The sequence below is a fragment of the Pectinophora gossypiella genome, chromosome 13, assembly GCF_024362695.1.
Source record: "Pectinophora gossypiella chromosome 13, ilPecGoss1.1, whole genome shotgun sequence".
Classification (NCBI taxonomy): Eukaryota; Metazoa; Arthropoda; class Insecta; order Lepidoptera; family Gelechiidae; genus Pectinophora; species Pectinophora gossypiella.
The window spans coordinates 15,285,764-15,311,312 of record NC_065416.1 but is presented as its reverse complement, the minus strand read 5'-3'; the positions used below and the strand labels follow the sequence as shown (position 1 = coordinate 15,311,312).

At 37.5% G+C, this 25,549-nt stretch overlaps 2 protein-coding genes across 4 annotated transcripts in view; both read right to left on the bottom strand.

Annotated features, from left to right (window-relative positions):
* LOC126372119 (ATP-dependent RNA helicase DDX42) overlaps positions 1 to 25,549 on the bottom strand; it is a 329,796-nt gene that overhangs the window by 7,341 nt on the left and 296,906 nt on the right. The gene's annotated exons all lie outside the window — the stretch shown is intronic.
* Positions 1 to 25,549, bottom strand: part of LOC126372161 (broad-complex core protein isoforms 1/2/3/4/5) — a 167,783-nt gene that overhangs the window by 92,305 nt on the left and 49,929 nt on the right. For all 3 annotated transcript variants that reach the window (XR_007567119.1, XM_050017802.1, XM_050017800.1), the window contains exon 3: positions 23,478 to 23,514. The gene's annotated coding sequence lies outside the window, so the exon portion shown is untranslated. The remainder of the gene's footprint in view (positions 1 to 23,477; positions 23,515 to 25,549) is intronic.

Here is a 25,549-nt window from a genome sequence, read left to right as displayed (position 1 = left end):
GATCGTAGTGACCGCGGAGCAACTTCGAAACAATCTAAAGAAGATTGGGATAAATGGTTGGACTACATTTCCAAATATTTTTCCTTCTGCACTGTCACTTCGATCCGAAATATGAATATCAACTCACGGCCTTATGCGACCGTAACTATATCTGATATTACTATAACTGGCTTACTGGATAGTGGATCGTGTGTTTCTATATTAGGACACGACTCCCACTTACATTTTCAGAAATTAGGCTTCAAATTAACTTTACACAATAATCCCTTACATTTTATCTCAGCAAGTGGACATAAACTGAATGCTATTGGCACCATGTATCTTCCTATTACTTTTCAAAACCAACTTCATACACTGCAAATCTACGTCGTTCCAAGCATTCAAAACACGCTTATTCTTGGAATGGACTTCTGGACTGTGTTCGGAATCTTCCCCAAACATCTACATTCTGTCATTCTATCTAAAGAATTGGACTTGACTTCTGCAAATGTGGCCGCTAACCAGGCACACATCTGCCCCTATGATAGTCTCACAGGCGCCCAGAGGGTTACTGCAGATAACATCATCTCTCAGTTTCAGAACATATCTTACGAGGAACGAGGACTAGGTCGTACTTCTTTAATTTGTCATACTATTGATACTGGGGATGCTGCCCCCATTCGTCAAAGATATTACCGTATGTCACCTGAGAAGCAAAAGCTCTTAACAGAGCAACTTGATGAAATGCTGAGGGAGGATGTTGTCGAGCCTTGTGAGAGCCCTTGGTCGTCTCCCGTTTTACTGACTCCTAAAAAGAATGGAGAGCTGCGTTTCTGTCTCGACAGTAGGAAATTAAACGCTGTCACCAAGAAAGACGCTTACAGACTTCCCTACATCTCCGAAATTTTGGACAACCTGCGTGATGCGAAGTATCTTACTAGTTTAGATTTGTCCAAGAGCTTTTGGCAAATTTTAATAAAGGAGGAAGATAGGTGTAAGACGGCATTCTACATACCATCCAGGGGAACCTTTCAATTTAAATCTATGCCATTCGGCCTAACAAATGCACCAGCTACCCAACAACGTTTGGTGGACGTACTCTTCTATGGCCCTGAATTTGAAAATATGGTCTTCGTTTTTGTAGATGACATCATTATTGTCTCACCAACCTTTGAGAAGCATATCTCTCTTCTGCTAAGAGTTCTCGAGAAACTTAAGTCAGCTAATCTGACGATAAATTTTAAGAAAAGCCAATTTTTCAGGAGCCAACTTAAGTACTTGGGCTACGTAGTGGACTCTAACGGCCTTCATCCTGACCCAGAAAAGGTCGAAGCCATTGTGAACCATCCAACACCTACTAATCGCAAGGAAGTTCGGCGATTTATAGGTGCTTCTTCTTGGTACAGGAGGTTCATCCCTGATTTCAGCACTCTCGCAGCCCCTCTTAATAAATTGACTTCGCAGGGAAAGAATGTCCCGCCCTTTGTTTGGTCTTCGGAGGCCAATACAGCTTTCACAAAACTAAAGGGTAGTTTAGTATCTGCCCCTATACTTACCTGCCCTGACTACTCCAAGCCATTCGAGGTCCATACTGACGCAAGCGACTTCGGCATTGGTGCTGTCTTGACTCAGAGACAAGATGGTGAGGAGAAAGTCATAGCTTATATGAGCAAATCCTTATCTAACCAGGAGCGCAACTATAGCGCGACTGAAAGAGAAGCGCTCGCTGTCTTGATAGCCATAGAACATTGGCGATGCTATCTGGAAAACGGAATGAAGTTTACTGTTTTCACAGACCATTCCGCCCTAAAATGGTTTTTAAATCTAAATAACCCTACCGGTAGACTAGCTCGCTGGGGCGTACGTTTATCGGCCTATAATTTTGAAATAAAGCATCGACGTGGCAAGGACAATGTCGTTCCAGATTTTCTTTCCCGTGCTGTACCCATTTCGGCGGTAACAACGGATCCTTCCAGCTCCAACGATCTTGTTCCTGCCACATCGGACAGTTGGTACTTAAATATCTTCAACGGTTGCATAAATACACCATCTTCTTATCTAAATTACAGAGTAACTGATAACAAGCTGTTTCGATTTGTCAAGAGTTTAAACCCTTTGACTAGAGAATTCGAGTGGAAGGAGGTTATTCCTCTGGAACAGCGTAAGGACATCATTAAAAAAAATCATAGCGAACCCACATCTGGACATTTCGGTATCTTCAAGACTAACAAACGTCTCTCGTTAAACTATTTCTGGCCAAATATGCACCGCGACGTCACCAACTTCGTTAACATGTGCGATACATGCAATTCTCACAAACATGCAAATCACGCAACCCTTGGTGTCATGGGTCGACCCAAAGATTGTTCCAGACCTTTTCAGATGATCAGCATGGATCTCGTTGGACCCCTACCCCCAACAAGACGTCAAAACTCTTACTTGTTTGTGGTAACGTGCTGCTTCTCTAAATATACACTCATTTTCCCCATACGTCGTGCTACTGCTGATATTATAACACGGATTCTCGAGGAGCAGGTCTTTCTGGTTCACGGAGTTCCAAGTACTGTCCTTATGGATAATGGTAAACAGTTTGTTAGCAATACTTTGAAACAACTGTTTACTAATTACAAGATACCAAACGTTCAGTACTGCCCTAAGTATACTGCTCAAGTTAATTCTGTCGAGCGGTACAATAAAACGATTATGGTTGCCGTATCAAGCTTTATTGAAAACGACCATCGATATTGGGACCTAAATATTGCAAAAATACAATTTGCCCTAAATAGTTCTGTGAATGAAGTTACCAGATTCACACCTGCATTTCTGGTATACGGGCGAGAACTCGTCACTTGCGGGTCTCATTACTTGGACACAGTCGTTGCGGAAGATTTGATTTTCAGCCCCAGAGACGAGTATGCCGAAAACATAGGTGCGCTTCGTAAAATATTTGAAAAAGTGCAAGCCTCTCTAATAAAAGCACACTCAAGAAATAGTGGCTACTATAATTTACGTCGTAAAAACGTAGAATTCAATGTGGGAGACACCGTATGGAAACGCACCTATTACCAGAGCGACAAGGACAATAGATTTTCCAAAAAACTAGCACCTAAATTCATAAAATGCAAAGTTGTTGCTAAAAGATCTCCGTTGGTCTATGATTTAGAGGACGAACGAGGAGTAAGTTTGGGTACATGGCATGTCAAGGATATTAAACTTACAAACTATTCTAAATGATTATATCTAAACTTAATAAACAAAAAAATACCTAACTAAAATAAAACTTTCCATATTTACAAAACTTCCTTGCTGGGATGGAAGTGAGAGAAAAACATAGAATCCCCCAGCTGCTTACTAATTCTCGAGCAGACTGTAAGAGTCAGTCAAGAGATTGATGTGTAATACCATCAAACGCCTTAGGCCTGCCAAAAACTTAAATCTTGAGCATGGCATGCGTCTTCTAATATCTTCTAATATTCTCTAAAAATACCTTAAATACTACTTTATAAAAAAAAAAAACAAAAACTACACTTACTAAAACTACCAAAACTTATACTAAAAAATCCAAAACTAGCCTAAAACAATGTCTTACTTACTAAAACTACCTACCGTCTTAAATATATTTACTTATATATAGTATTTCTAATTTTTCTTTTTTACAAAAAAAAATATTGAATCTCCAGGCCCTACCCCTAGGACATTCTAATTATTTTATCTTCGGCCCTACCCCGAAGATAAGAAAATTATACTATAAAAAGAAAAAAACGGTTACCTTAAATCTCCTATTGATTACGTGTGAGTACTAAGCTGCGGTTAAAAGTCTAGTACTCTTTTTGGAAAGGACGCAGTCACTTAAAACTAAATAAGATAACTGTTTGTGTGTGAAAGGGATGAAAGAAAGTAGGGGGGTGAATGGAAGGGTTGAAATGAATGTGTACCACGTAATTTTTAGAATGGTCAATAGTAAGAAGGACAGACTAGGTTACATTTTAGTCAGCGGATTTTCTTAGCGAAAATCCTACCCAAAAAAGGGGGGTATGTAACGCCTGCCGCGTTTTACTACTGAGTGTAATTGCTCTTGTTTTTCTGTTAGGAACTATCAAAAAGTTATCATTGAAAACACTTAAAAACTACTGCTTAAAACTAAAATATTATTACATAAATAAACTTACACTAATTAATTTAACAAAACATAGCTATTTACAAAATAATTCCGTTAATATTGTACGACTTTAATAATTATCACATTGCGTAGGTAGCCGTACCTACATTCCACAGCCGAGCCGTTACTCTTCCGGTCGGATGTTCGACACAATCCTTCTGCCTTTGTAGCGAGAACACCTCGATTACTCGTATATTTTTTAAATACGTTTTTTTACTAATTTTGTCTACGATATAATAATTTATAGTGTTGTGTTATCCCCATTGATTGGGTAAGTGTAGCAATTACCATTTTTATTAGTTTAAATATTAACGTAGACTAGTACATGTTTTCTTTGTTCATTGCATGACTGTCATTTTTCATAATCATCGTGTAAATGTATTTTCACGCTTTAGTGCTTATTTTATATCATAATTAGCAATCTTTTATGTTCAAAACAACATTTAAATTGTCAATTTTTCTAAATTAATTCTACTTAACCAACGTAAAGTTATCTTTGTACCTAAGTACTTTCCTTGTTTAAATAATTCTTAAATGGAACAATAATAATGTACAAAATACGTTTAATATCGTTACTATTAAAATTATTCAGCTTAAAATATTCAATTTTACTATTTTGTTAGATAGTTTTTTAAAAAACAACTACCTACCATAAATTTATCTTGTTCTTTGTTCTTTTTCTAAATTTATTTTGCTAAATTCACTTTTATTGTGTGTAATTTGCTGACAGCCACATCTTAGATTGCTAAGCTTGCTTGCTATCCACTTCCCATCTTCAATCAAGCTAAGGAATCGGCATGTGGCAGTCAGACGGGGAATTCGGACAATTCTTGAAATGACTAATTCCGGGTTCCAGGGTTCACCCTTCGAGTTCTACAACCGCAGGACCCACTACCGGTCCTGTACTTACCTCTACCGCTTCACCTTTCGGGTTCTACAACCCGCTGGATCCACTTTCGGTCCTGTACTTACCCCACCGTTTCTGCTGCCCTGCTGCGCGCGCCGGTGTACCCCGTGTCGTCGTGGGAAGAGTTACAGGGAAGTGGTAGTTTTCCTACTGCACCAAGGGTGCTCAGCCAGTATCAATTACCTGCGACCCAGAGATCCGATCTATGTACTTGCTAGGGATTTAATGTCAATAAACTTGGTTTTATTTCTATATACCGTTTTATTTACCCTAGTAAGTACAACCTATTTGATTCGCGTGATAAGAACGTGACAATGGCGCCCAACTAAGGAAATACTGAGCTGAGTATCCTTTTTGCTGGTTTTAGCATTTTTGGTCATCTTTGGTGTTGGTCTGATTATTTTGTCTAGCTTTAAGTGAATTGTAACTGCAACTTTTGTGTGCTGTGGTTGCTTTGTGGGAATACCTAACTAATTCTCTTTCAAGGTGATTGCATACAATTAAAAACTCAAAATCGAACCTACCACATCGCACAGAAGGAAATATTTGATTTTGCACTGCCAACCTCTGTCTATCCCTGTGTTTTAATTGTTGTGTACTTTTGATAGTAGCATTTGTTTTCTTGTTATTTTCCTTCTGCCGTTTCCTGTGTTTTAGTTATTAAGACTTCAGGTACTTGCAACACTTACTCAAAAAATAACTATAAAACTAAACTAATTACAATTTAAACATAAAGTAATAGAGATGTCTCGTCCAATTAAATATTTATCGCTTCAGAAAGATGAACTCCTTTATGAAGTTCAATTGCGCGGTAAGAGTGGCAGTTCGGTTGTTGAACTTCGCAGGCTAATCGTGGATTTGGCGAAGGAGCAGGCCGCCGAAGACATTTTGGAGTCTCATTTGGAAGCTCCAGAGGATTTGGCTGGTGTCAAGGCTTCTATGATAAAGTCGCAGACGTATTTGGCTAATCTGAAAGCTAAAATGGATAAAACATTATACCTACGAACAGAAAATCTGCTCAATCATATCTACCACCGTCTTAATAGAATTCAAAATGTGCCTGATGAAGTCGATAAAATATATAAATTATGTCACTCAAACCTTTTGGTCCAGTACTCGGAATTTAAAACTCTCGCATCTGCAACTACATCCGATGTATCTGAAATTAAATCCACATCTAGTGCAGTTGTGGTCACTTGTGATAAAACCACAAATGCAGAATTAGCAAATCTAAAATACTCTGGAAAAACCTGTGTCCGCTCCTTCATTCAAAAGGTTAACGAATTTATTCAGGTCAGAAATATTAGCAAAGAAAAATTACTGACAATGGCGCCCAACTAAGGAAATACTGAGCTGAGTATCCTTTTTGCTGGTTTTGGCATTTTTGGTCATCTTTGGTGTTGGTCTGATTATTTTGTCTAGCTTTAAGTGAATTGTAACTACAACTTTTGTGTGCTGTGGTTGCTTTGTGGGAATACCTTACTATTTCTCTTTCAAGGTGATTGCATACAATTAAAAACTCAAAATCGAACCTACCACATCGCACAGAAGGAAAACTTTGATTTTGCACTGCCAACCTCTGTCTATCCCTGTGTTTTAATTGTTGTGTACTTTTGATAGTAGCATTTGTTTTCTTGTTATTTTCCTTCTGCCGTTTGTTGTGTTTTAGTTATTAAGACTTCAGGTACTTGCAACACTTACTCAAAAAATAACTATTCAACTAAACTAATTACAATTTAAACATAAAGTAATAGAGATGTCTCGTCCAATTAAATATTTATCACTTCAGAAAGATGAACTCCTTTATGAAGAGGTACATGGCATGTCAAGGATATTAAACTTACAAGCTATTCTAAATAATTATATCTAAACTTAATAAACAAAAAATTACCTAACTAAAATAAAACTTTCTATATTTACAAAACTTCCTTGCTGGGATGGAAGTGAGAGAAAAACATAGAATCCCCCAGCTGCTTACTAATTCTCGAGCAGACTGTAAGAGTCAGTCAAGAGATTGATGTGTAATACCATCTAACGCCTTAGGCCTGCCAAAAACTTAAATCTTGAGCATGGCATGCGTCTTCTAATATCTTCTAATATTCTCTAAAAATACCTTAAATACTACTTTATAAAAAAAAAAAAACAAAAAACAAAAACTACACTTACTAAAACTACCAAAACTCATACTAAAAAATCCAAAACTAGCCTAAAACAATGTCTTACTTACTAAAACTACCTACCGTCTTAAATATATTTACTTATATATAGTATTTCTAATTTTTCTTTTTTACAAAAAAAAATATTGAATCTCCAGGCCCTACCCCTAGGACATTCTAATTATTTTATCTTCGGCCCTACCCCGAAGATAAGAAAATTATACTATAAAAAGAAAAAAAAAACGGTTACCTTAAATCTCCTATTGATTACGTGTGAGTACTAAGCTGCGGTTAAAAGTCTAGTACTCTTTTTGGAAAGGACGCAGTCACTTAAAACTAAATAAGATAACTGTTTGTGTGTGAAAGGGATGAAAGAAAGTAGGGGGGTGAATGGAAGGGTTGAAATGAATGTGTACCACGTAATTTTTAGAATGGTCAATAGTAAGAAGGACAGACTAGGTTACATTTTAGTCAGCGGATTTTCTTAGCGAAAATCCTACCCAAAAAAGGGGGGTATGTAACGCCTGCCGCGTTTTACTACTGAGTGTAATTGCTCTTGTTTTTCTGTTAGGAACTATCAAAAAGTTATCATTGAAAACACTTAAAAACTACTGCTTAAAACTAAAATATTATTACATAAATAAACATATACTAATTAATTTAACAAAACATATCTATTTACAAAATAATTCCGTTAATATTGTACGACTTTAATAATTATCACATTGCGTAGGTAGCCGTACCTACATTCCACAGCCGAGCCGTTACTCTTCCGGTCGGATGTTCGACACAATCTTTCTGCCTTTGTAGCGAGAACACCTCGATTACTCGTATATTTTTTAAATACGTTTTTTTACTAATTTTGTCTACGATATAATAATTTATAGTGTTGTGTTATCTCCATTAATTGGGGTTCACCCTTCGAGTTCAGCAACCGCTGGACCCACTACCGGTCCTGTACTTACCTGCACCGTTTCACCCTTCGAGTTCAGCAACCGCAGGACCCACTACCGGTCCTGTACTTACCTGCACCGTTTCACCCTTCGAGTTCTACAACCGCAGGACCCACTACCGGTCCTGTACTTACCTCTACCGCTTCACCTTTCGGGTTCTACAACCCGCTGGATCCACTTTCGGTCCTGTACTTACCCCACCGTTTCTGCTGCCCTGCTGCGCGCGCCGGTGTACCCCGTGTCGTCGTGGGAAGAGTTACAGGGAAGTGGTAGTTTTCCTACTGCACCAAGGGTGCTCAGCCAGTATCAAATTACCTGCGACCCAGAGATGCGATCTATGTACTTGCTAGGGATTTAATGTCAATAAACTTGGTTTTATTTCTATATACCGTTTTATTTACCCTAGTAAGTACAACCTATTTGATTCGCGTGATAAGAACGTGACAATGGCATCTGAACAAAACAACAATAAAATAGTTACTATGAATTCAAATTCTGATACCATAAATCTAATAATTGATGAATATGGAAATAAGCATTCATTTAAATTCGGAAATGCGATGAATACCGCGGGGCATTGAGAAACTTGTCTCTTTTATCATCCAAAAAAAAATTGAGTGGTTTTCATAATAAAACAGCTTTTCAATACTAACCCCGTCAGCTGGGCTGTTGTGAACTTATCGCTGTGACAAAAAGGAAAGAGTTTCCCGGCCTCCTAAATAAATAATCTGTCTTTAGGACAGCGAGGAGGTGGACAACGAGGAGGGGAAGTACACAACGAGGAGATGGACGACGAGAAAGTGGACAATGAGGAGGTAGATAACGAGGAGGTAGACAATGAGGAGGTGGACAACGAGGAGGTGGACCACGAGGAGGGGAGCTACACAACGAGGAGGTAGATAATGAGGAGGTGGACAATGAGGAGGTGGACAACGAGGAGGTGGACAACGATTATTCCTGTCCGCAGACCCATTGTTTCTCTGCGCGCGTCCTCTGGGAAGTGCTAAAGAGTAATCAACTTTGGCTGCTACACTGCTCGACTTCCAGCAATTTGTAGAAAACTTATACGATGCCTGCGAAGTACAACTGTCTTATTCCCTTTAATATTGTGGGGTGGAAGCGCTCCCCATTTTCCAGGTGAGCAGTCTTTCCCAGGCTAATCTACAATTAGTCATGCCCAAACCTAAATCTAAACCCAACCCTTATCTACTCAATATTGTGACACAGAACGCTGATATTCAAATGAGCTTTGTAGATAGATTTTTTTGTTTTTATGTTAGAATGCACTAAGGCGCTACTGTTGTATTTGTAGAAAATGTTCCTGTTTCCAAAGGTTTTCTGGAAGAAGTTGCTGCATGAGCTTTCTGTATCTATTGTCCTTCCGTATCTTGTGACCGTTGTGATCAATAAAATCTATCCATAATTCGCATTCCAAAGCGACATTATCTAAACACGCCGCGCGGAAACACAGCTAGGCGTAGATCAATACAGCCTAAAAAACCAATTGTAATACGGGATAATTTTGCAAGTGCCCATTCCAATCATCACACATACACACCGTATGTGTGTGTGGGGGCGTCACAAAGGGGACTGATTAAAAATCATGACATGCGCAGAATAAATTTAAAAACTACCGGAGGCAGGGTTAATTTTTAAGTATTGATCAAAAATTGCGTATATGTACACACGTTTGTGTTTCCTCCCCCTCTTCGCCCCCACTGGGGGTGGGGAGGGGAGAAGTTCGTGCGTGAATTAGATTTTTTTTTTAGGGAATTTGTCATTAGAAACTGTTTTTGTGATTCGGAAGCGGATGAGTGCGGGACGAATAGAATTTTCTAAATAAATAAAATACATTCGTCGAGGCTTTCTCTTTTCGGGTTTCATTTCTGTAGTTTTATTGTTTAGGTTATATTATATTTTAAATCGTGATAATAAAGGTTTAATGTATGTTTTTCATTATTCGTTTCTTGTAGGGTAGGCAGAGCTTTTGATGTTGTAGCTTAGACGAATATTAGGTGCAATAAATGGCGAAGGTTATTGGTAGGCCTGGCAGAGGAAGACTTAGAAGGGCGTATATTGACAAATTGCAGATGTTCTTAGAAAAGGTTTAACACGACTTGCTCTAAACCGGCGTGCGTGTATGAAGCGATTGATGAATGTGGAGGAAGGAAGCTAAGTGTGTCAGGATTGAAGCAAATGGAATTCCACAGCCTCTGTTTACTTAGGTTAGGAAATAGGCGTGAGTTTATGTATGCAGAGTAAAAGTAAGATAGGTTTCTGACGGTTTGTAATTCTGTTTTTAGATAAACGTGATGTTTATCTATGTATTTACACATAGATACGTAAGATTACGCCTATTTCCCGATGGAAATAGGCGTGATCTTACTGCGATGCGGACACACCATCTTTGCTTCTTCCATTTTTAATTATTATATTATTGATGGGATTGGGCCGGACATGTTTGTCGCATGCACTCTGAGCAGTGGTCACGCATAATAAGCATGTTAGATTCCTGTGAAGATGGAAGGGGTGTGTAAGGGTGTGTAAATGGGTGGCTGTGTGTCGGAAGGTCAGACAGGCAGTCGCTTCTGTAAAAAACCGGACCTGTCAAATCTTCAGGTTAGGTAAGCGGACCCTGTGAGATACGGGATAATGCTAGGGGGGTCGTGCCACCCGGTTAGTTTAAATCTTCTCGTGACGGGTACAGGCGTCGTGGTAGACCTCGAAAGAGATGGCGTGACGACTTGGACACTTGCCGGAGGGACTGGCCGGAGTACGCACAGGGCCGAGAAAAATGGAATGAGGAAGGGGAGGCCTTTGCCCAGCAGTTGGATCTTGTAGGCAAGATTAGATTAGATATTATTGATATGTAGGTAGAATAAAAAGAAAATATTGACACCTCTGTTTCAATAAAGGCAATCTTACTTTGGTAACACTTTAAATTATATTTTCAAATTCAAATATTCAAATTCAAATAATTTATTTTCAGACCATAATAACGTCCATAGAAAAAATAAATAATGATAAACACTAAATAAGTTCAAAAATTGTTAAAAAATAAAAGTACAAATACTTACATAAAAATTATAAACAAGAAATTAAAATTAAAAATCTTTAATAAAATTTACTTGGTTATCATTTTAATAAATTCTTTAAGGTCAGCAAAGGGATCAAATTATTAAAAAAAAAACAATGTGTTTTTTTAGTAGGATTATCAAACTCAGAATATACTTATTAAGGTCAAGATTCTATTGTAGATTCGGCGCCACGGAACAAAGAGAAAATTTAAATCGAAAAAATCTGACTCGGACGGGACTTGAACCCACAGCTCTTGTCAAGCGCTCGAGCGTTTTAACCACTACACCACCTGTTTTTCTGACTTATTGTAGATTTGCTGCAGATGGCATTAACTACTTGGCCGGACAAATGGGGAGCGCTGAAGGCTCTCACCCGGTACAACGTTTAAGACAACAGGCTTGAGGGTGCCCAGTTGGGCGCGAACCTCGGCTCAGGGCGTCGTCTGGGAGGAAAACCACTACACCACCGAGTCCTCCTCGTGTCCATGCAAAATGCTTTCATGCATCGTTCGTTGCCACGAAACAAATCCCGCAGATTTTAATGGAACTAATTGACATGTCTTTATCTTCTTCTATCGTGTGGGTTGTGAGGTGGAGTACCAACCTCATCAACCCTTGTGTCAGGGTTATTATTGATCCGCCAAAGGCCCCTGACATGACTCATGTAACGACTACTTACTTACGTGCCTACTTAATCTTACTTTCGGACAATCAGGTGATCAGCCTGTAATGTCCTAACCAAACTAAGGATCACAAAGTGATTTTTGTTATATGCCCCCGGAATCGAACCCGGGGCCTCTGGATCGTGAAACCAACGCTCAAACCACTGGACTACGGAAGTCTTAATAATTCTATGTAGATAATGCGACACTAGTGCCGTGGCTGCAGGAGTTCTTTCGAGAGCAATGACGTATATTTAATTTATTTTAATGAACCTCTCTTCTTTTGAGGAGCTCGGTGGCGCAGCGGTTAACGCGCTCGGTCTGCGATTGTTGAAGAAAAGCAACTTTCGCAAAGGCCGGTCATAGGAGTTTTCATCTCGAGCTCCTCCGTGCTTCGGAAGGCACGTTAAGCCGTTGGTCCCGGCTGCATTAGCAGTCGTTAATAACCATCAATCCGCACTGGGCCCGCGTGATGGTTTAAGGCCCGATCTCCCTATCCATCCATAGGGAAGGCCCGTGCCCCAGCAGTGGGGACGTTAATGGGCTGATGATGATGAACCTCTCTTCAATCAGAATCTGAATCATTTATAATAAACTTGTTGAAGATCTACTCTGAACCGGCGTGCGTGTATGAAACGATTGATCAATGTGGAGGAAGCAAGAGATGTGTCAGGGTCGAAGCAAATGGAATTCTATAGTCTCTGCTTACCCCGGTGGGAAATGGGCGTGAGTTTATGTATGTTTATGTGATGAAGATATTTTTTGTAAATCTACCTCATTCGTTATCAATTCCATTGGATCACCTAGGTACTTTTTTTAGAATAATTTCACGTAATGAAAGCTATTCAATATAGTAATTAATTTATCCCAACTCTGGCCAAGTTATGAGTTACGGCTCAATTTGGCCACTTGAAACCATTGATTTAATGGTCTAGTCATATAATGACTTAGTAGGGGAGCTTTGGTAAAAATTGGGATCAAATGCACACCCCTCTCTATACTTACATAAATATACGTATATTATGTCGATATAGATACATACTATTATTGGACCAGTTTTTCATTAAATTGTTGTTTATTTGCTGTTTTTAATCAACTTTAAAAAAGGGGTAGACAGAAGTACATCCATCGCAAGATGTACTAAGTACCAACACTTCACCGAGCTTTCTGTAAGACCAAAATGGTGGTGAGCCGTGTGATGCTCTGTCGCGGAGCCACCACCTCCAATTCTGTTGAAGACGATATAGATTAATGTACGTACCATGTACATAGTGTACGTGAAAAGATTTTATGTGTACGTGCTATAATTAGAAAGAAAACAACAAATTAAAGTGGCTTCGCTGCAGAGCATACTCCCCAGCGGAGCCACTCAGTTTGCATACTTCGAGATGTTTTCTTCCTGTAAATTGAAGTATAGTTTGATGTACGTACTACGTACATAGTGTACGTGAAAAGATTTTATGTGTACGTGCTATAATTAGAAAGAAAACAACAAATTAAAGTGGCTTCGCTGGAGAGCATACTCCCCAGCGGAGCCACTCAGTTTGCATACTTCGAGATGTTTTCTTCTTGTAAATTGAAGTATAGTTTGATGTACGTACTACGTACATAGTGTACGTGAAAAGATTTTATGTGTACGTGCTATAATTAGAAAGAAAACAACAAATTAAAGTGGCTTTGCTGGAGAGCATACTCCCCAGCGGAGCCACTCAGTTTGCATACTTCAAGATGTTTTCTTCCTGTAAATTGAAGTATAGATTGATGTACGTACTACGTACATAGTGTACGTGAAAATATTTTATGTGTACGTGACATAATTGATCAACTGATTGTCCAAAAAGTAAGATGATCCGTGTTTCGGAAGGCACATTAAGCCGTTGGTCCCGGTTACTAATTACTGATGTAAGTAAGTAGTCGTCACATGAGCTATGTCAGGGGCCTTTGGCGGCTCAATAATAACCCTGACACCAGGGTTGATGAGGCTGGTAATTCACCTTACAACCCATACGATAGAAGAAGAAGATCGAATGAGCTATACGTACGCCATCTTGGTAACGGATAGGAATTAGACTAGAGTCCCTACCCGTAAAAAAAATGTAAAAATCTTTTTTTTTTGATGTGACTTATTGTAGATATACCGCCTAAGCATTTCTAGCCGGCCGGTACTAAAAATCATCTAGGTATCTATGTCAACGTCCTAGTATGGTCACGAGCATTAATATGTATACACTTTAGTACCATGTCACATTAACTTTTTTGACAAATTGAACTGTAAGTCTCACTAAATGTCAAATATGTTAGTGTGACAGAGTCCTAAAGTGGGTACATTATACAGGGTGTTAGTGACATCGTAACGAAAACTTTGAGGGATGATTCAGGCCATGATTCTGAGTTGATATCAAGTGGAATTTTCCGTCGCAAAAGTATGGAACGGAAAATAATTTAAATAAGCTCTAAAATTTTCATGACTTCTCCGACAGGAAATTCCACTTGATATCGACTCAGAATCATGGTCTGAATCATCCCCTTCAGTATTCGTTACAGTGTCACTAACACCCATACCTACTTGTATGGCTACTGTATGTACTTGTATGGGGTGTAAGTGACATCGTAACGAATACTGAGAGGGATGATTCAACTGATTATTCTGAGTTAATATCAAGTGGAATTTTCCATCGCAAAAGTATACAATTGAAAATAATTTAAAAAAACTAAAAAAATAATATGAATTTTGCGACGGAAAATTCCACTTGATATTAACTCAGAATCATGATCCCTCTGAGTATTCTTTACTATGTCACTAACACCTGTATAGCTCATGACTGTACCATACAACACTGCAGTAAAGCGGCAAATATCCAGAATAATTCCTTTTACAAACGCTTAACTTGTTGCGCATGCTTAGAAATCATACAGACATGTCATGTGTCGAGCCACTCACCCTATCAAAACATAGTAAAATACACTTTATTTTTTGCGTAAAAAACCTCAAGCAGACCACTCGATAATGCACTCTATTTCTAGCGACATAAACGTGGTTTTCCTTTAAGACATTATTAGAAGGAAAACTAAAATTATCTACGTTTCTTTAACATAGTGATATTTTTTTGGCATCTTTTTTGTAGTAAGTACACTTACGGTCGGATTCCCGGTTTCAAGATGTTATTTGTGATATTGCCGAGTTTGTTTGATACCAACTTTTGTTATGTTATCCAATAAGAACACAGTTCAGTCGTAGTTATTTATTTTATTGTATTATGAACTTGTTTTTTTAATGTTAGTATACAAGTAATTGTATACAAGATGTTGCACTGTCCCGCACCAAATTGTAATAAATGTTTCCTTTCCACTGGTTGCCTGGAAGAAATTGCTGCTTAGCAATAAGGCCTTTGTACTGTATCTATCATCCATTTGTGTAAATTTGTTTTGTATGTTGTGTGTAATAAAGTATATTTGATTTGATTTGATTTCATCTTGCGATGGTTGTACCTCGAGCTCTGCCGACCTCAATTGGGATATTAGTTAACAACATATCACGTACAGTCATGAGCAATATAACGTAACCACTTTAGGACTCTGTCGCACTAACATATTTGACATTTAGTGAGACTTACAGTTCAATTTGTCAAAAAAGTTAATGTGACATGGTACCAAAGTGTATACATATTAATGCTCGTGACCGTACATCGCGTTTGTGATGATATAGTTTCTTAGTTAAGTTTTATGACACGCTGCGAGCGGTTCTAGATTATCTCTATCTAGATGTATTAACATTGTAATTTCATGTATTACAAAAATATCTTTATTCTGTAACCGGGTGAGAGCCTGAAAGCGCTCCCAATTTGCCCGGTCAAGTAGTTAATGCCATATGCGGCAAATCTACAATAAGTCACGTCAAAAAAACATCTTTATTCAGCGAACGTCTCAACCGCCAAAAACTACAGCAGCTTCTAATACTACATATTTAAGTACATTAAAACGTGAGATGACACCTATTTTCTAAACGCAAATTTCACTTGCTGCGATTAAAAAAAAATAAAAAATTTCACAAATTCAAATTCGATTCTCGGTCTTCAGTCAATAAATTCATTACCTAACTTGAAAAGTTACATTAATCGATACTTATTAATAAATTACGCAAGCTAATGTGTTTAGCACGTACGTACTTCTAAAATCATCATCATCAATTTAAGAGCCACGCTCTTGTCGGTGTAGCATTTTCCATTCCAGTCTAAAATAACAGTTAAAAAATATCTATTTTAAAAATGTAAAGTAGGCCTATAATTTATCTGTCTACAATGTTGGCAGAACTGAAATAACGCTAAAATGTAGCTAGTATAACACAAACAGCATATCCCGTGCGCGGGTTAATAAAAAAATTAAACGTACACAATTCTTACAGACAAACGCGACGTCAGAAGCAGCGTAGGAAAAACGCGGCAAATACTAAACACACCCGCATGTAGAGAATAATTTAAAAATACGCAAAATACAGCCACTTCACTTCTAACCAGGGGGGAAGCGGGTAACCCCCCCGGCCCGTTTTGCGTATTTTTCGGTATGCGTGGCAGGTACCCCCCTCGGGTGGTTCGTTAAAAAGCTCCCGAGTACGTAGTATTATAAAAGTTGTGCCTACCGCGTATAAGTAGTGATGGTGTGAGTGAGGGGGGCCCCCCGGGGGGACCCACCTAGTTAGACAGTTAAAAGTATGCGGTATTAACAGAACGGAAATGAATATACGAGCGGGAGGCTGCGACGCGGGTTAGGTTAGATAATGAAAATACTTTTGCTGGTTTTTATTTCGCTTTTGTCAAGAGGGCCGGCTTAGCTCAGGGTTCGTTTTCGGTTGTACCGTTTATATTTTGTTTTGTTTTAGGACGCGTTCTGTCAGATTATGAGTTGTTGGTACTTTTAGATGCGTGATTTGTTAGCGAGTCTTGAGTAAGAAGCGTCGTGTTAGAATTGCACACATTAGACGGCGATATAGCTCGCTTCACAACCTTTTTCACTACCTATTAGTGTTCCAGTGGTTTATTTATTTATAAAGTACAACCAAATAACATACATTAAAACATTTTACATTTATAAGAATACGGTATTGTGACTAATATATATGACAATTACGGCGTACATAACTTATACCATTATGGGTACTTAAATATTTAAAAATAAGGTAAAATTAAAATTACACATCAAACTTAAAAATTAGATATTAGAAAGATATAAGTAAATATAAGTTAATATCTGCCGAGCTTTAAATAATCTAGATTTTTTTCAAAATAATATAGATAATATTCCACGGATCATGGAACACATCAAGATCTATGATTAAAAAAAAACAAAAATATTATTATTTTATGAGTGGTTGAGTTAGGCTCACGATCCGGAGGTCCCGGGTTCGAATCCTGGTGGGGAAATATCACAAAAATACTTTCTGATCCATAGTTTGGTAAGGACATTAAAGGGTGATCACCTGATTGTCCGAAAGTAAGGTGATCCGTGATTCGTAAGCCACGTTACGCCGTTGGTCCCGGTTGCTACTTACTGATGTAAATAAGTAGTCGTTACATGAGCCATGTCAGGGGCCTTTGGCGGCTCAATAGTAACCCTGACACCAGGGGTGATGAGGTTGGTAATCCACCTCACAACCCACACGATAGAAGAAGATACAAATTAGCTGCTTATTATTATTATAGTGAATATATAGTGAAACTAAAGTAATAATATATTATGAAACACGTTTCGTTAGCTCCGAAACTGGGATTCTCTCAAAATGCATAAATGGTTTTGTCATAATTGTAATTATCATAATACTTTTCGCATAACGTTTTTAAGCATAATAGTACTTTCCCATAATAACATCTAAGAATACTGGTTTGTTAGGTATAACTTGTTTTTGGACTAATATTTGTTGGTATAAATTTGATTCGCATATAAATAGGTATCCATAATTCTTTTTTAGAATAAAAGTGTTTTGTCATAATTTTTACAAGGCATAACAGTAGGTTAGGGTGCGGCGGGGGTGGCCCTTGGGCCACCCCTACGCCGCCAGCTTGTTTATCTTACACACGAAAAGTATACTGAATGATGACCAACAGCATGAAATAGAGTAAAAAATATAAAAAGTCACAATCATGAACCAAATGCAGCTAGGGAAAAAGTAAGTTTCGGAAATGTTCGAAGTTGTGCCAAAACTATTCTTATTCGGAGTATAGTTTTTATGCTTATAATACTTATGCTTATATGTCATTATTGTCATTAATTATTATGCTTATGGTAGTTATGAGTTTCAAAATTATGCTTAAAAAGTTATGACAAATGAATACTATGCGTAACTGCGTAACTAATAATAGGACAAGTAACATTATGCCATGGTAAATTATTACATAAAAAATATGCGTAAAAATAGAGAACCTCCGAAACTAGCTGCCAGCTGCCGAAGGCGACCAACGTGCAATATGACGTCATTCATGACGTCACCATGTGTACACGCTTAGTGGAAGTCGGTGAGCGGAAAGAATACAGCTACCTGAGCGGGTATCGCTATTTTAAGGCAGCAACACTGGAACCTCTTCCACGCATAGTTTGAAATTTAACATAAACACGATTAATTATAAAAAAAATATCGAAAAATAATAAAAAATATATAATTTAAAGAGCGTGGTGGAGTATGCTCCATACCCCCTCCGGTTGATTGAGGGGAGGCCTGTGCCCAGCAGTGGGACGTATATAGGCTGTTGATGATGATGATGATGATATATTTTATGGATAGATGTATTGTATTGTATTGTAAAAATAAAAAGCTCCCAAAATATATTTTTTTATATATTTTTTAAATATATATTTTTTTTATTTTAGTAAGATGATTCCGTGCTTCGGAGGGCACGTTAAGCCGTTGGTCCCGGCTATTAGCCGTAAAAACACCTCTTTCAACCCGCATTGGAGCAGCGTGGTGGAGTATGCTTCATACCCCCTCCGGTTGATTGAGAGCAGGCTAGCAGTGGGACGTATATAGGCTGTTTATGTATATTTTATATTAGACTAAGATTGTCCATAAGATGTTAGTAGTTACACACACTTAGTATCTGTGTTTATAATGTCCCGTTGTGAGAAGCTGCAGTAGTTTTAGGTGGATGAGACGTTCGTTATTTAAAAAAATGAAAAATAAAAAAAATATTTTAGAATTTGAATTTTATATACATCTACTCCTCGCCAGCTATGTATAATTATTATACAAGTGAAAGGGACCTCTTTTATTTGTGACTTATTGTAGATTTGTCGTAGATGGCATTAACCACTTGGCCGGACAAATAGGGAGCGCTGAAGGCTCTCTCCCGGTACAACGTTTAAGACAACAGGCCTGAGGGTGCCCAGTTGGGCGCGAACCTCGGCTCAGGGCGTCGTCTGAGAGGAAAAATATTTGAAAGAATTAATCGACTCTAGTGGGTCGATAGCGATAAGCGCTAATTGAGGGAAATCGTCGACCGCGCCGGCGGGGTCGGTATCGGGTTCATGAAGTGTTTGGTTTCGCGAGCTGCTTCTATGGCTAGGCGAAAGGGACCGAGGCTATCGTCATTGTTGGTATTAATAGGCTAGTTTACAACTAGTCAAATCAGTTACTTTTTACTAAACGTCAAAACACGAAATTTCTATAGAATTTGTATAAAAAAGCAACCTGTGTTATAAAAAAACGTGACAAAATGTCGCACTTATCTTATTATTATATTTTTCTTTATTATAATTAATAAATAAGTTAAATATAAAAAAGAAAACGTCTTTTTTGTCTATTTTAGATCTGTCTTTATTTAGTAATCAGAATTTCGTTATTTATCTTTGACCTAGGCAGTCAAGGGTACATCCAACGCAAGATGAACTAAGTACCCACACCTCTCCAAGCTTCCTGTTAGACCAACGTGATAGGAGGTGAGCCGTATCGCCGTCTATAATGGTCGAGCTAACTGTGTTAGTGAAAACTGCACTTCTTTTTGAGTCGACATTTATTACATAACGCAACATCACGCCTGTATCCCCGAAGGGGTAGGCAGAGAGGATATAGGACACAGACATGGCCAAGTGCGCAAGTGTTTATGATCTGTAGTTGTCCACGGGTGTAGGTTATGTCTTTATTCAGTATTTACAAATTGTACTCAAACTATTTATACATAATAAACCAAAAAGGGTTTATAACAATAAACTTCACTAGTTCATAATAGATAAAAAAAAGCAAAAAAAAGTAGCATGGAGAGTATTTTACAGAAATGCTGCACCGACAAGAGCGTGGCTCTTAAATTGATGATGATGATGAGTTAATAATAGATAACCCTTGGCCATAGAAACTTGTACTTATTGTCGAAGCGCCTGCGATGATTGTTTAGCAACAGGATGTGTGTTTTTGCTCTGAAGTTTTTTCCAGGCGCTTAAGTGGATTTATGATTTTGTTATATTTTGCTAACTTGTCTGATAAAATCCTTAACGAAGCTTAAAAATAGAATCGATAATTAATATTTTGATTGAAAAGAAGTCCATCGCCTATTTACCGAAAGGTACAAGATGTTAGAAAAGACAGACTCCTTTGTCGGTTTTCACGACATACTTACTTTCACACAATGTGATATCCCGGTACCGGACTTCTATCAATGAGTTATGTCACTTACACCCCGTACAAGTACGTACGGTCACGAGCATTAATATGTATACACTTTGGTACCATGTCACATTAACTTTTTTGACAAATTGTACTGTAAGTCTCACTAAATGTCAAATATGTTAGTGCGAAAGAGTCCAAAAGTGGGTACATTATATTGCTCAGCCATACAAGTACATAAGGGTAACGAGTACTGAGGAGAATGATTCAGACCATGATTCTGAGTTGATATCAAGTAGATTTTTTGTCAGAAAATTCATGAGAATATTGGTTTTTCTCAATTATTTTCAATAACATACTTTTTCGATGGAAAATTCCATTTGATATCAACTTACAACCATGATCTGAATAATCCCTCAAAGTTTTCGTTACGATGTCACTAACACCTTGCAACTGCCTAACCTGAACCCTGCTAATGGCTAATACAAAAATGTTTTTATAATCTGAAATAATATTTTGATTGGAATAATAGATATATAATATTATGTAATAAGTAAGACATTGTATGAAATATGAATTACTGACAATTTGACAGTTTGTAAATTGTGAATTCTCTCAAAAACATGTAGACTGTTTGTCTGCCAGGGGGGAATTTGCACATCCAATTGACAATAAATTAATTTTAATATTGATTTTGACTATGAATTAAATTTTATAATTGTAATATTTAAGTACATATTGGGTTATATACAGATTGGGTTAAATTGTACCTAAGAACTGTATTTTTTCTTTTTTATAATGTATCACATTTTTTTTGTACTGTACAATTGCAATAAATCTCTTTTGATCAAAAATAAAAATAATAAAAAAATTTAAAATAATATAAAATAAATATTTTTCTTTCTTATTATTATTTTTTAAAACTATTTTTATTATAATATTTTTTTAATTTGTTTTTTGATTTTTTTTCTCAGTTTAGAAGACAACGTCATCCGTCCCAGATTATTCCTGCGCGTGCCTTTAATAGTCACTGACCGGGACGTACGAGAAAAATAACAGAGGAATCAGTTTCTACATTCCTGTCGCTCTGGTATTGAAGAAAACATGGCCAGCTGGTTATTTTCTTGAGCATAATGTCGTTTTTAACTTCAATTTCATTTCATTTATGAAACTAATGTTCCAATTACACATTATGACATTATCATAACAACCCTAATTCGATAATGCTCCAAAAGTTAATAGTGCTTAAAAATATAAGCCAATTGAGTAACACTATTAAACAACGAAATAATAAAGACACAAAAAAGACTTATTATAAATACGTCAATTTAATCTGGTAATCCACAATAAGTAATATTAAAAATACGTAAGCAACTTCGCGTATAGCTGTATGTACTGTTTGCGCGTATCTGTCATCTATTTCACTTTTAAACCACTCAACCGATTTGGATGAAATTTGGTATAGAGATTAGACCTAAGGAAGAAAGAAGTATAGTCTATATCGCAGAAATCACTCACTACCTAATCTTACTTTTTTCTTTTACAAAAGCGACTGCCAATCTGACTTAACAACCAGCCCATAGCCCATAAAAATTTACGTCATGTTGGAGTGAACCTACCGATTTTTTTATGCTACGCCAGAAGTTAACGCGCCCTTGAGATGGTGTGACCCACGACCTGAATACCTAGGATATAGATGTGAAGGGTAAAAAGGGAGGGGGCAGGAGTACAAGGATTTGGGGCTTGGGAGGTATATCTAAGTAATCTGTCCCTCGTCCGACCAAAAACCGACAACTTTTTTGTTTCAAACAGAACCGATTAAATCAACGTGCTTAACTACCCACGTGATATTCTACGTATCATTGTCATATCATACCACCACGCCGGTATGCCGAATGGGGTAGACAGAGTTCTATAGTATATACACCTACTCCTCGCCAGCTATATTTTAAGTCCCATGTAAAAGGGGGCGAGTCTAACAGAGAACTAACAGTTCAAACTTAAAAAAATATATTAGTAACAAACATAAATAACCTATATATGTCTCACTGCACAGGCATCTCATTAATTAAGTGAAGGGGGTATGGAGCATACTCCATTAAGCTGCTTCACTGCGGAGGTTGGTGGGTGTTTGAGGCATGTGAGTCCAGGACTAACGGCTTGACGTCACTTCCGAAGCACGGAATCATATTACTGTTTCGGACAATCAGTGATTTAATCAGGTTACAAAAATCCCTTTGTGATCCCTAGTTTGGTTAGGACATTACAGGCTGATCACCTGATAGTCCGAAAATAATATAATAATCCGCGCTTCGGAAGGCACGTTAATCTGTTAGTCCCGGTTACTATTTACTGATGTAAATAATTAATCGTTACACGAGTCATTTCAGGGGAATTTGGCGGCTCAATCACCCTGACACCAGGGTTGATGAGGCTGGTATTCCACCTCACAACCTACACGATAAGAAGAAGAAGCAATAAGGCCGCCTATTGTACTCATTCTATTTGTCTTTTGTTTTATATTTTGTTTTTTCCTGTTTGTGCAATAAAGTATTTGTGCAATGTCCTTGCCAAACAAAGGACAGACTCAAAAAATGATTTCGCCAATGTCCCCATCGAGAATCGAACCCGGACCTCAGGTCGTGAGCCCTACGCTCTAACCACTAGACAATGGAGGCTATTTATAATCAGTAGTATGTCCTTAGAAGAGGTTCAGTAAGATCTACTCTGAACCGACGTGCGTGTATGAAACCATTGATGAATGTGGAAGTAAGAGAAGTATGTCAGGATCGAAGCAAATGAAATTCCATAGTTTCTGCTTACCCCGGTGGAAAATAGGCGTGAGTTTATTTATGAAGTATGCGCATAACCATGCAGGCATGCAGTAGGTATCGGGTTAAAAATTACGATAAATGATTTACTTAATACTTCCGGAAACTCACCCTTAGTCGTAAGAATTTAAAAGCGAAAAAGTCGCGGAATGTTCAAGTTATTTCTTACCTTTATAAACTTTTCTGCTCCACTCGACCGCGAGTACCTTAAATTAAAAAAAAATGTGTTCAACCCTGGCTTTACATAAAAAAAAAATAAGTAAGTTATAATAACTCTTTGACAATTGGATCGTGTACAAGTTTCAAGATAAATTATGAAATTTTGATTACTGAATAAATACAGATCTAAAACTATGAAAAGCATTTTATTTTTTCTAACTTAATCAAGAAAACGTAATATTTTAGAATATATTAGTAACAATTTTGTAATAGTAGACATTATACGGCAATTCAAACTTAAAAATATCTTTATTCAGTAGGTAACACTTACACTTACACTACACACGGTAGTTACACTTTGAATCGTCATTTTTTACATAACAAATGTCTCATCCGCCTAACTACTGCAGCTTCTCACAACCTGTATAGCCGGGGAAAAGAATCTGCAAGAAAAACCTCGGCACAGGGCCCTGGACGAATAATATTGTAATCACGCGAAATGGGTACTTATTATGTAATATAATAGCTTGTATACGTCTCAATGCTGGCACAGGCCTCTCTTCAATAAACCGGAGGATATATGGAGCATAACTCACCACGCTAATCAGTAGAGTACTAACCCGTAGTACTGCGGGTTAGTAGTATGCTCCATACATCCTCCGGTTATTATATTTTTAATTTTAAATGTCTAAGAAACAGGCTTTTTCAACTTATTCACGAATTTGAAATAAGAATTAGGTAATAAAAAAAAAACTTCATTTATTTTATGACGTCATAGTCATAATCGCTCGCATTTCGGCGCTTCGCACGTCTAGACTAAATAATATCTTTTCATACACACTTGTCATGAATCGACGTTGATTACATTAAATCTAAATCTGAATTTTCAAGCTTAGAAGCACAGAAATATTATTGAAAGTGTAAAAAAATATGTAAAAAGCTATCTCATTTGACTAGGTTACGTTGGCAATTAAAGTAGGTGTCTGGTTTATAGGAAGTCTCAAGCCTAGCTCTTGCATCTAGTAATATCGTCGCATAACAGCAGTAAAACAATTTATTACAAAATGTAAACAGGAAGCGAGTATTTTCATTTAGAATACGAACCCCCTCCCCCAACATAGACGAAAATACCCAGTTATGATTAATTCCGAATGCGAAGCGCATTGATCAAGAAACCAGCTTTTTACTTCAAGCCACCCAACCCACTGGGGTGGATAGAAAGAGACTAATGCAATGCTCCCCGTCTCACTCTAAAACAAAGATGCTAAAACTTCTTTCGCTAGTATGAAGATTTTAATTTCATATTTTTGACGAAACGGTTCTAATTTTCCTTCCGCTCCACATCGAAAACGGACCTTACTGTCTTCAAGCAAAAAGTGACTTTTCCTTGAATTTCCCAAGCACTTGCACCCATCTTCTAATTCGGAATTAGTTTTCGAAGTGAAAAGATACAGACTCAAGACTGTGTGCGTTATCAGCTCGAAATAGGACCTTAGGAGGAGTCTGCTCAGTTGGTTTTCGTTTATCAGGGTTGTTCAAGGAATAATTCTTCAGTTGTACCCGAAATTAGTCGAATGTAGGGGAAGGGGTGCACACGGTGGGTGGTTTAAAAGAAGCAGGCAAAAAGGGGATAGAAAGATGCGCAAAGACTTAGTTCGCGGGGGGAAGGGAGTTATAAAATATATAATTCTATACTTACAATACTTGTAAATACGGCACGCGGAAGTTACTAGATCTAACGTTTTGATACTTGATCGCGTTTAGTTCTGGTGTAATTAGGTTTGTAGTGTGGCTAGGTTAGGTTAGGTTTACAACGCTAATATTAGTAAAGTGTTATACTTAGTGTGTGTTTAGTGTCGTGTGTTAGTGTGACACTAACATAAGTGTTGTTGTGTATTTACTTGGTTATTTCTAATGTCATAATATCAGTTTTCGAAAATTTCAACAAGTTGTTTTATTTCTAGTAAGTAATTTTAAAAGTGTTACTAAACTTATGGTCATAGGTAATAATCTTATGTTTATAAAAAACAAAAATGAGTGTTTTGAACGAAATTACACATTTATATTTTTTTGTTATTTTAG